We start from the raw sequence: 13,834 nt of genomic DNA on the forward strand, positions 1-13,834 counted from the left end.
TCCCTATCATAGAAGGCAACTGTACGTGCAGTTCAGTGTGTAACAAGCAGCTAGCTTGCAAGATGGGCCATTCTATCAGTAAAGAAATCTCATAAAGTACAAACAGAATGGACCGTTATGAGTCTGGACAAAAGGTGTTAATGGATAGGAGGCTGGAAGGAGAAAAACAAGAGTCAGGGATGAGAGGATAGTGAAAAGTGTGAAGATTAGAAAAAGAAAAAAGAACCCACTTTAGTCAGACTGTGAGCAATTGTCTGCACATTTTCCCTGATAAAGGTCATTGGATTTTTAGTCCATTACAAACCAAAGTATAAAAAATAGAAAGATAATTAATGTTCTTCTGTAAATGTAAAGAACACAAAACATCATTAGTTTAATGCACACGATGGCATTTTTATAAAATAGGAATGACTTACATTGCTCAGAAAAATTATCCTTGACAATCCATTGTTCTTCTAAGTCTATTTATGAAACTTAGTAGTGAAAAATAATAAAACATATAACCCAAAATAAATATAAAGAATACATATATAACAGAAGTCTCTAAAAGTCATGATTATAGTCTTAGTACTATCTCATATTATAATGTAAATGTGTTTCAGTCAAATTATTTCTTGTGAATACTATGAGGAAGTAAGTGGAAAAAATTGAGCATTTTGCTGGATTTAAAATTTTAATAGATTGCATTTCAGTTTAAACTTCAAATCTTATTTACTTTCTAACTGATTAAAATAAATTCTAAATCTTACTACAATGTCTAAAAATTATGAAATATATATGTTCAGAAAAATTATTTTAATCAGTTGCTAAACTTGTGAACTTGAACATTGCCACATGTTCAAGTTCACAATTCTTTGGAAATTATTTTTAATATTTACATATTTGAATTACTAATTTGAATAGGGTAGTTTTCATAAAGGCTTCATTAGCACAAATAATTGCTTTTCAGCTATATATTTTAATAACACTATGCCTTTATTGTCTTTATTTCAATGTCAGTAACTTTGATAGACTAAGATGTGAATATAAATAATGCATGCACAAATATTTGTATCTTTAAAAGTTAATCATTACAGTACCACAGACATCTTTCTGACAAAAATGACTTACTAGGATACACATGAAATGCGGAAATAACAATAAACAGAAATGAGGATATAACTCACGTAGAATTTGCTTTCAGTGTGATATCTCATAAACATTTAAGTAAAAATTCTCTTTATCATACCTAACATGTAAATAATTGACATGTGGAAAAAGACAATTATCCTCACTCTGCTGCACTCAATAAACACTTTATTTTTATTTTTTGTTTTTTGCATCTACTTTGTTCCCAGCTACACATGGAGAATGTGAAGCAAAGGAAGGGTCAATTTCTAAACACAAGAAGGGGCAGAGACAGAATTTATGGACTAAACATGCCAAATTTAGCACACTTGAATAATTTGTTGTCATTGGTTTCAGTCTGCAAATTTGAAAATTTCATTAATATTTATTGATTTTATTTGATCATTACTTTTGTGAAAATAGTCAAATCTGTTTACAACATCTCTAAACATTTGCACTAGTTTCTGAACTATATGGATTATTTTTCACAAAGACCAAATAACTGTTTAGCTTTTTGTTTTATAAATAATCCTGATCTCCCTGCTTCATGTGTCTACAGTAATTGCATCTGCACACAGCAGAATATGTTAAATATTGCTAAACAAATGAAATAAGCAGTCAATAATTACTGAATATTAACATTTTAAAACATTTTTTTTAACCTGAGGTTTTCATAGAATGATACAAAATGATTTCATTATGCAAATGGAAAACAAATTATGATTATCTAAGATAAGATGCAATTACTTGGAGCCTAGCTGCTATGAATGAAGGGTCTGATTGAATCTGACCATTTTTGAAACATAATTTATCAGGTCTGCGCCTGAATAGAGAAAAAAATTAAAGCAATGTATTAAAAATGTATAATTCTGAGAGAGTTTAAAGCTGAATTAGTGCCAGTAGCCTAGCAATATATTTTGTAAAAGTTGTGAAATACTTAATATATTGTAGAAGATGCTGTCATTTGTTCCAGGGTTTCTTTCTGGCTTGCTCTGAGCCTTCTTGTCATTTACCACTGTTGAGTCCTAATAGGTGGGTTATACACACAAGCAGCCATCCTTCATTTTCAGCAGGCCTATGCTTATACAAACCCCCAGCTTCCTGTTGAAGCAAATGTGGCCTGCTGACAGCCTTATGACTTTAGATTCCATGCTCTGATCACTATACAACAGGACAGCATTGCACACTGATTGCAGAGCCTTTTGCAGCCCTCTAATCTCTTGTGAGAAAACCCATGCTCTCAAATCTGTGTCCTTATTGTCTGTCCTCGGCACAGCCAGGGTGCTCCTCTTTCAGTGGCTCCAAAGGGCCCAGGCCTCAAAATCTAGGCCTGGGAGTTTTATAGGGCATCTTCCTGAGAATCTCTTTCCCTTACTCTCTATTGTTGAACCTCTTCCCGTTTGGTTTTAATCTTACTCTTTTCTTTCCTGAAGAGAAATAAACTTATTAAAGAGCAGGGAGATGGTATCTGTGTCTACCTTGTTGAATTCATAGAACTAAGAAAACCCTGACATGTACATTTCATTAATTCTTTCAATCATTCATTCAACATTCAACAAATATTTTGTAATTTTGTGATCAATGGTAGAACATAATTTGTACTGGACTAGATTTAAAAATCCCAAAGGAAGCCCCTGGAGACTGTGTACAAATCACAGCCATGTTCCTTTTACAGTTTTTGCAGTATTTTACTTGTACATATCAAATTCTAGAGAAACAAAGAAGGAGATAGAAATGAGGATGATTTGACCCAAGGTTTAGGATGATAATTACAAAAACATGAGAACTAATCTAGTAAACCAAGTCACAAAGCCACGTTCTGTGGCTCAAGTCACAGAACCATGCTGTAGTTGGTGCATAGAAAATATAAAATAGGGAGAAAGCCACAAATATTTATTGAAATTTATTTTATTTTTAAAATGTGCAGAAAACATCTTTCCACAATGGTTTGGGAACCTCACCATCAATGGCACACAGGAAAATTACCATTGAACATTCACTGTATGTGTTGGTTTGAAAGAAAATGGACTTCATAGGGAGTGGCAATATTAAGAAGTGTTGTAGTAGCTATGGATTTGTTGGAGGAACAGTGTCACTTGGGAGATTTGCTTTGAGGTCTCCTGTGCTCAAGCTACCTAGTTTACAGTTCATTTCCTGTTGCCTGAGGATCAAGATGTAGAACCCTCAGCTCTTTCTACAGCACCATGTTTGCCCACATGCCACCCACTATGAAGATAATGGACTACAGCTTTAACAGTAAGTTAAAGCCTAATTGAATGTTTTCTTTTGTAAAAGTTGCCTTAGTCATGACATTTCTTCACAGCAATAGAAATCCTAATTAAGGCAATTTTCAAAGTGAGGGTTTTCATAAGACATTTTCATTTAAGTGAAAATTTACTTCAGTCAAATTTACTCTAATGTCTTTCCTTTCTCAGCCCTCCCTTTCCACTATTCTTGCTATTTCCTCCATATATATGAATGTGTCTCTGTGTGTGTATTCATGTGTGTATGCATATAATATGTATGTATATACATATCTGTATATATACATTTATAATCTAGGATTCACAAATGAGAAAAACGTGATTTTGTCATTCTGATTGTAAACTTTTAATGCGACAACATCCAGTTGTAACCATTTTCCTGAAAACAACATAATTTCATTACTCTCTATGGATAAGAAAAATGCATTATCAAATATATATATATATATATATATATACACACATATATATATGTATGTAGTATATGTGTATGTATGTATATACATATAGATGTAATATATCTGTAATATATCATTCACCTATCTATCATGTAACCATATGGATGAAATATAGATATACATTTCATTTTCTTTATTTATTCCTCTATTGACATATACCTAGGCTGAGTCTACAACCCATTATGAACATTGTTACAGTAATTGTGGGTGTGTTGCTGTGGCCTATGGAAACAGTGTCCTTAGGTATCTGTGAGGAGTAGTATATTTATGTCACATAGTAGTATTTACTTTCACAGTGACTGGAATAGCCAAAGCAATTCTGAGCAAAAGATAAAAGTTCTGGATCTCATTTCAAATTATACGATAGAGCTATTACAACAAAAACTGTTTGGACAGACACATGCATAAATGGAAAAGATAATCCAGAAGTGGTCATAATTGACATCTTATCTGCCCAGGTCTTTGCTGTGGGATTTGCCCTATGCTATGTCTGATACTTAGTAGCACCCTCTGCCTTAACATACTAGATATCAACAACATTTCCTGATTTTGACAATCAACAACGTATCTGATTATCAAATGTCCACAGAAGGCAAAATTAGTCCCTGATGATCATAGCCCTGATTTGGTAGATAAAATAATACCTCATTTACTGTAAAAATGAGGCAGTATTTACCAATTTGAAGAGGAATTTTTATCCTTTTAACTCCTTTCAATTATAACTATTTCTTCCTAGGTAAGAAATTTGTAATTGTTTTTGAGAGAGTCTCTAAAGGCATATCATTCATTTATAAACCATTATGATATTTAGATTAAGGAAACTGGAACAGATTCCTGGGTAGAAAAATCTTGCTTATGCCAATCATTCTGGTGTCAGTGATGCTTACTAGTAGAAGTTTTTCCATGGGGAATGTGTTATAATGAACCTGAAAGCATTCAGTGTAGTTCCAGGGGGCTAGGAGGCATTCAGTAAACAGTCATAACTGAGAGTCTGGAAAAATAACTTCTAACCTTTGGGATAGGCTTCCTTGTCAGTGAAGCAGAAGATTATGTTTTGTGTTGTATCTAGAATGAGTCACATTAGAACTCAGCTCTCTAAGGCTGGTCTGGATAGGTTTCCAAAGCATCAGATTGCCTTCCCTCGCTCCCTCTAAACTCTTAACAAGGAGATATTTCTCTGGTATGTTGATTGTAAATCAGCAAGAGGCTTAGGAATGCACAAAAGATGAGGGTCATCTTTAGGAACCACAGGCACAAGGAAGCTAAACAAAGCCATCATGTATACACAGCAGACTAAGAAATATAAGAACCTTTTCTTCCTGTAGCTACAACTCTACTAGAGGGCACAGACAGGAGCAGCTCCTAAAAAAAAAAAAAAAAAAAAAAAAAAAACTCCAGTATTCTCCATAATGTTGGAAGTCCTGAATCCAACTCTACATGCTTTTATTGTACCCATGCTACTTTGAATTTAAATAGGAAGGATTTATTGGATAGACTTGAACTCTTCTTAAGTATGAGCAGAGTCATGGCAGACAGGGGGACAAAGGGTGGACAGATGATCCACTGAGCATCTGTCTGAAAAAAAGGGTGAGATAGGTACAGAGAAAAATGCAGCCTAGAGAGTAGTGTACTCCCTATGAACAGAAACAATATGGGTGGATAATAGATGATGTAGACAGACTATTACTTTACTTACTCCTAACACTATACACTATTTTTGCACTTCAGATTAACCTCTTGTCACTCAAGAAGAAAATCAAAGAGAGTATTTGTTCACTGTAATGCCAGATTTCTGCTGTCTGCATTGTTCCATTTTCTTGGGTTTATACTGTTTACCAACTTGAGAAGGATTGACCTATGTCCATTCATTTTTACTCATAATGGATTCATGAGCTAAACAGTTTTAATAAAGGCTAAGTTGTTGAAATAATGATGCATACACTGTGGTTATATTTAAAATAATTGAATTTATTTAACTTCACCTTGCCAGTAGATCAGTGCTCAGTGGATCATCTGTCTACCTTTCATCACCCTGTCTGTGATGGTTCTGTTCATACTTACAGAAGAGTTCAAATCTAACCAATAAAGCCTTCATATTCCTGTAATTCACAATAACTCATCTATTATAACAAAGAAAGCATTAGTAATTTATACTGAATGCCACTTGAATATAAATTATTTTATACTATTAAATGGTTCTACTTTTAGTGTGTGTGTGTGTGTGTGTGTGTGTGTGTGTGTGTGTGTGTGTGTGTGTACAGGACAGGGTTTCTCTGTGTAGTCCTAGCTGTCCTGGAAATTTCTGTTTGTGTAGACCAGGCTGTCCTTGAACTCAGAGATCTACCTGCATCTACCTCCTGAGTGCTGGGATTAAAGGCATGCATAGCCACCAGCTGGCGTATTTGGTTTATCTTTTAAGCTCATTTCTTCAAGAATAGTAGTCAATGGGGTTTACTAGAGTACAACTAAAGGGGATTTATCTAACACACGACAAGTGATAAATGAATGTCAATTTATGTTCTTTCTTGGGGAAGATGTATTTAGTCTTTCTCTTCAGCCCTCTGAAGCTCAGCTCTCAAATCAGCATGTAGAAGATACTCTGTAATTACTTGATGATGTATTAAATCATTTCATTACTTACAACCTTCACACCAGAAAAGAATAATAAGACCATTTTATAGCTGTATTTGCTATAATGTGTGAACAATGTAGTTGAGCTGCTAGAGGAAATGTATGTAATTTTATAAATATATAAAATTTAATTCAGGCTAAACCCTTTCCTTAATCATGGGAAATAAAACTGTCAGTTACATAAGGTACAATTTAGCAATAGTTTCCAAATTATGTTATGAATTAGAATCACTTGAAGAATGTGGTAGTCAGCTTCCTATCTCTACCTGTAAAAAGAGATTACAGGAGAAAAAGGTTACCTTAGCCCCAGGTTTCAGAGGTCACAGGTGGAGATCAGCTGACACTTTTGCTTATGGCCTGTAGGGATGTAGGACATCATAATATCATAGCTGATGTGTATGGAGTAGGAAGTTTCTCACCTCATGATAGTCAACAAGGAAAGGTGTGTGTGTGTGTGTGTGTGTGTGTGTGTGTGTGTGTGTGTGTGTGTGTGTGTGTGTGAGAGAGAGAGAGAGAGAGAATGGCCAGGATTCAAAATATACCTGTAAGGAGTATGGTTTTTCTGCCTGCCGCCGCTGGTCTTGTCCTGCCGCCGCGCCAGCCCCAAATAATACACAGAGACTCTGTATTTGATACAATGCTGTTGGCCCGGTTACTTGTTTCTTATCGGCTAGCTCTGCCTTAATTATTAACCCATTTCTGCTGCTATATGTATTTTCACATGGCCTTCTCTTACCGGGGAGGCAGCTGGCGTCCAGCTCTCTCCAGACTCTCCATCTTGACTCATCCTTACTACTTCCTATTTCCTCCTTGTCTCCTAGTCCCTCCTATCTTCCTTTCCTATTGGCCAACAGTGCTTTATTATTAACCAGTATGAGAAACATATACAGAATGACATCTCCCATCATATACCCTTCAAGTGCATCTCACAGTGACCATTTCTTTTTAAGTACTCTTCCTTTATATTTGTCCCACCCTCAGGCATCCTCATCTCAGCCCCAAGCCTTCCACATTTTAACCTTCTGGGAAAATGCAGATGAAATATATGACAGAAAAATGATTAATCATGCAAATTTTTGATTCCAAAGACCTACAGAGGACCCAGAATTTTCAGTGATGACAAGCTCTCTTGTGACAATGATTCGTCTGCTTCTTGGACAGCATGAGAAATGATTCTTTAAGAAAACACCCCCCTGTGCCCATCACAGGTCTGTTGTACCCACTGGTAAGGGTTAATACCAAGGAACATCAAGAAAAAAGGACAAATAGTCCAAGGAGAAGAATTGTGCATGATTAATTTGTTTATTTAAGGTCATATATTCAAATAAGGAGGCCTGATTTTCACAGAGGCAGGAAAAATGAGTTTTATTTCTGGTACTTCTTTTCCTTTTCTGAATTAGACAGATTATCATAACTAGAAAGAGGGTCTTCACTTCGTCTAATCTGGGCTCACTGTCTTTTTCAAAATTTGGAAACTTGTACACCCACAAAACTACAAAGTGGTGGCTGCAGCTTCATATGAAAAACTTATCAAAATTCTGAGTCAAACTATTGTTGCAGCTCCAAAATTTCCCAAACCTAAAATCTCCTTTTACTTTTTAAGAACATTCCCTGTGACTTTACAAATAAGATTTTTTTTTAGAACTATTGTAGAAATTCTCTAGTCCTTTTGAGATCAGAATTTACAAATTAAGTTTTCTGAAAATAAAGAATGCTTATATAATCAGAAACCCTTACATACCACACACACACACACACACACACACTGCCAACTCTGTGTTCAGAGGCTCTATATTTATAATGGGATAGTGGCCATGAAAACACTATTCACAACACGATTACTGACCATGTGTACAATGCCTTTTCTTTTCTCGAGTAGCAATAGTTAAACATCTATTGTTCCAGTCCTGATTCTGTGACATTGTTTGTAGTTGATATTACTATAGGTAGACTCAGTGTAAAAATTTCATGATTTTTCAAACATCTACTTAGAAAGCACTTCATTAAACCTATCTACAGGTTTCATAATTCTGTAACATAATTCATTATTTGATGGGAGATGGCATTCTGTAATTATGTTTCTCATATTGGTTAATGAATAAAGCACTGTTGGCCAATAGGAAAGCAAGATAGGCTGGACAAGGAGACAAGGAAGTTTCGGGAGGAGGTAGGAGAAGATTCAACATGGAGGATAGAAAGAGCAGAAATTCCGCCCCTTTCTCAGGTAAGATGAGACCACGTGGAAATATTTAGATTAATAGAAATGGGTTAATATTTAAGACAGAGCTAGCCAATAAGTAATGCTAGTAACAGGCTAACAGCTTTGTATCTAATACAGTGTCTCTTATTTGGGGCTGGCACAGCTGTGGGACCGGAACAGAAGGGAAATTGCTCATAATAATTCATAATTCTACAACATTGTATTGTTAGCAGTGAGGTGACAGAGTCCCAGTTCTCTTCTGTCACCCTAAGCATGTGACAGTCCCACTATTTAAGAGCCTTGATTCAGCCAAATGGGACTTCCAAGACCTGAATGTACAACACCAGTGTATGTTGCAACTTGAATGGAAGAATCTCATAAACCCCAGGCCTAGAGGAATAGCTATAGGCAAGTCAATAAGGAATCAATCCTATGCATATAACCAACACTAAATGCTCTCAGCTGTTTGTATTTATATGTACTGATGGTGTCCTTTGCCTTACAGAACGTATCGATTTCATGACGTCCCATTTATTAGTTGTCGATTTGAGTGCCTGTGCTATTCGTATTCTGTTAAGGAAGTTGTCTCCTTTGCTAATGTGTTCAATAGTATTTCCCATTTTCTCTTCTGCCAGGTTCAGTGTATGTTTATGTTATGTTGAGGTCTTTGATTCCCTTGAATTTGAGTTTGTGCAGCATGATAGATATGAACCTATTTACATTTTTCTACGTGTCAACATCCAGTTAGCCCAGCACCACTTGTTGAAGATTCTTCCCTTTTCCATTGTATAATTTTAGCTTCTTTGTTAAAAACAAGGTGTTCATAGGTGTGTCTAATTTATGTCTGGATCTTTTATTTGATTCTATTGATTCACTTGTCTGTTTTTATGCCAACACCATAAGGGTTTTATTACCATAGCTCTGTCATAGTGTTTAAAATCAGGGAAAGTGATACTTTTGCAAATTCTTTTATTGAACAGAATTGTTTTAGGTACCCTGTTTTTTGTTTGTTTGTTTGTTTGTTTGTTTGTTTTTCAATGTGAATTTGAGTACTGTTCTTTCAATGACTGTAAAAAAATATTTTGGGATTTTAATAGGGATTGCATTGAATCTGTAGATTGCTTTTGGTAAGATGGCCATTTTTACTATGTTAAACCTGCAGATCTATGAGCATGGGAGAACTTTCCATCTTCTGATATATTCTTCAATTTCTTTCTTCAAACATTGGAAGTTATTGCCATACATTTCTTTCACTTGCTTGGTTAGAGTTACATCAAGGTATTTTATGTTATTGAGGCTATCATAAAGGGTATTGATTTTCTGGTTTCTTATCAGCCCATTTGTCATTTGTATATAGAAGAGCTACTAATTTATGTTAATTTGTTTGTTTGTTTTGAGTTAGTCTTATATCCTGCTGTAGGAGTTCCCTGGTAGAGTGTTTGGAGTTATTTATGTATATTATCATATCATCTGCAAATAATGATACTTTGATTTCTTCCCTTCCAATTTGATTGCCCATTATTTCCTTTAGTTGTCTTATTGCTCTAGCTAGAACTTCAAGTAATATATTGAATACATATGGAGGGAGTGGTAAGCTTTGTCTTATTCCTGATTTTAGTGGAATTACTTTGAGCTTCTTTCCATTTATTTTGATGTTCACAATTTGCTTACTGCATATTGTTGTAATCGTATATGTTATGTTAGGTCCCTTGTGTCCCTGATCTTCCAAGACTTTTAGCATGAAAAGGTATTAGATTTTGTCAAAGGCTTTTTCAGCTTCTAATGAGATGATCATGTGTTTTTATTCATTCAGTTTGTTTATAAGGTAGATTACCTTGACAGGTTTCCTATATTGAACCAGCCCTGCATTTCTGGGATGAAGTCTATTTCTCATGGTGGTTGACCTTTCAGATGTGTTTTTGATTTGTCTTACCTGTATTTTTTTAATATTTTGCATGAATGTTCATTAGTGAAATTGGTCTGTAATTATTTTTTGTTGAGTTTTTGTGTGGTTTGGGTTTCAGGGTGACTGTGGCCTCAGAAACTAATTGGCAATGTTCCTTATGTTCTATTTTGTGGAATAAATTGAAGAGTATTGGTGTTAGTTCTTCTTTAAAAGTCTGGTAAAATATCTTGCCCTGAGCTTATTTTGATTGGAAGACTTACTGACTGCTTCTATTTCCTTAGAGGTTATCAGTCTGTTTAAATTGTTTATCTGTTCTCAATTTATCTTTTATTAACTGTTATCTATCAAGACATTTGTCCATTTCTTTTAGATTTTCCAATTTTGTGAAGTACAGGTTTTTGAAATATGGCCTAATGATTCTCTGGATTTCTTCAGAGTCTTTTGTTATATCACCCTTTTCATTTCTGATTTTGTTGGTTAGGATATTCTCTTTCTGCTTTTAAGTTAGTTTGGGTGAGGGTTTATCTATTTTGTTGATTTTTCTCAAAGAAACAGTGCTTTGTTCCATTGATTCTTTATATTGTTTCCATTTTAAATTTGTATTTCTTTAATAAATTTAATTGTTGATTTGTTTATTATGCTGGCTGCATCTCTCTCCCTCCTCTCAGTCCTCCCTGTTCCTCTTCGGTTTCTACCCCCAGTCCACTCCTCCTCCATTTCTGCTTAGGAAAGGGCAGGTCTCCTATTAGCATCCACAAAACATGGCATATTTCTCTTTAAGAAAGGGTAAGTCTCTCATGAGTATCAACAAAACACAGCATGTCAAGCTGCAGCAAAACTAAACACCTCCCCATATATCAAGGCTTGGCAAGGTCACCCAGCATGAAGAGTAATGTCCCCAAAGCCTGTCTCCATCAGTTGCTAGATGACGGTTCTGATGACAATTGGGCAAAACACCAACCAGTCTTGTCATAAAAGATGGCCAGTTCAATACATATCTGCTATTGCTAGGAATCTAAGCTGGGGGGGTCTTCCTTGTAGACTGCTAGAAGAATCTTTTCTATTTTATTAATTTTAGGTCTCAATTTGATTATTTCCTGCTGTCTACTCCTCTTAGGTATGTCTTATTTTTGTTCTAGAGCTTTCAGGTGTGCTGTTAAAGTCACTAGTATTAGATCTCTCAAGATTCCTCATGAAGGCACTGAGTGCTATGAATTTTCTTCTTAGCACTACTTTCATTGTGTCACATAAGTTTGGTTATGCTTTGCATTCATTTTCATTGAATTCTAGGAAGTCTTTAACTTCTTTATTTCTTCCTTGACCCAGTATAAAGTTGTTCAGTTTCTATGAGTTTTTCCCCCCTTTTTTTCTATTGTTTCTATTGTTGAAATCCAGCTTAATTCATGGTGGTTTGATAAGATACAGAGGATTATTTCGATTTTTTGTTTCTGTTGAGACTTGCTTTGTAGTCAAGTATATCGTCAATTTTGGAGAAGGTTTCCCATTCTTTTTCTTATCTACATGGTATATAGAGTACCATGGAGAGTTGGTGGGTGTGCCTGAAGCAGCCAGGAGTTCCAGAGTATATTTATACCATCTGTCCTTTTCCCCTTAGGTCCCTGCCTCCGAGGTCTCTGTCAATCTGTTCAGACTGTAGTACTGACCTGGAATCCACTGACCCAGACCTGCCTGAGAGATACTCTAGAACACACAGAAATTTGGGATTGCTATACACTGGCCAAAAATGTCAGTCCAAATCATCTGTCCAGACCTTTTGGTTGTATGATTATCTATGTACAAATTTATAATCTGAATAAATAATCTTTACAGGATTTTTTTCTATATGTAAGTAAATAAGTAAGAAATATGATGGAACTGAAATAATTTATGAATCCCTTTCCCTGGTGTTATATATTGTTCCATAATGCAAATTTGTTAAATGTGTAATATTGAATATGTAATAATCTCTCCAATTTTCATTGGAATTCAGCTCTAAAAGTGCAAAAATTTAATTTTTTCCTAGTATTTTTTTATTTTTGATAATTTTTAAATTTAAATTTGAAACAAGCTTGTTTTACATGTCAATCTCAGTTCCCACACCCTCCCTTCCTCCCCTGACCCCCACCAACCCCCATCCCATCCCCTTTCTGCTCCTCAGAGTGTGAGTTAAAAGTGAAATTTTTAATATTTGTGGATCCAGATTATAAAAATTTTTTTTTCTGAATTGTGCTAAGTTGTATTCACTCAGAAGAAAAACAAACAGACAGACAAAAAAATTCCAACATTTTAAACAGGACCATTAGTTAATATAAATGCATTGAGTAATCCAGTCTTTAGAGAAACAGGGCTTACCTACAACTTAAAGTAAAAATATGAATGTGTTTTCTATGACGGTCATATTATTTTATGAGGTTAAAGCAAACAGAGTTGTCTAAATTGATAGAGACATAAAATTTGCAGTAAAACACTACTGTATCTGAATTTGCAAGTGGTAGGATATGTTGTCATGTACACAGGTCCATTGAGAGATAGATTGAAACACAGCAAAGCCAAGTGAACGGCATCTGTGGGTTTTCCTAATTCCAGCAAGTGTCTAAAAAGGATCATTGCCACAGTAAATGGTGTTATCATGCATATCCTTTATAACAAAGGCTTTGTAAGCACCCTGTTAGCCTGAAAAAGTCAATTACTCTGTTCACCTGTTAGTAGTCAGTTAGTAGTCACAAAGAAAGTAAAAAAAAAAAAAAAAAAATCCTTGGAAAATTCTTGCTTGCTTATCTTTTTGACATTCTCTGAGAACAGCAGCTGAAAGACAGGCTTATAAAAAGGACTCCATAATTAACTTGTCCTAAGAATCATACTCATGCAATTAAATCACAGCTAAAATATTGTTGCCTTGCAAGCAGTTGCTTGATAAGAGAAAGGTAATTTCTACATAAGAAAAAAACAGACAATAGGAATTATTTTAGCATCCGTTACTTTTCCTCTCCTGATCCATTTATGATATATGCTATCTATTTTCACGATTAACCTTATTTCCTGCTAAATTATTCTCCCCCCAGAATATAACCAAATTGTCCCCAATCAGTCTACAGGAAGACAGGAAGTGTGTCTGTATATAAACACTCATTAAAAGTGTGAGAAACCATGGTCTTCATTATAAGAACCCCACAGTCTCGAAGTCGAGAGAATGAAGAAGTTTGTTCTATGACGTTGAAAAAAGAACAGTAGCCTAAAGGAAACATGAGAATGGCTGGACTGGTACAAA

This window comes from Phodopus roborovskii, unplaced genomic scaffold (assembly GCF_943737965.1).
Source record: "Phodopus roborovskii unplaced genomic scaffold, PHOROB, whole genome shotgun sequence".
Classification (NCBI taxonomy): Eukaryota; Metazoa; Chordata; class Mammalia; order Rodentia; family Cricetidae; genus Phodopus; species Phodopus roborovskii.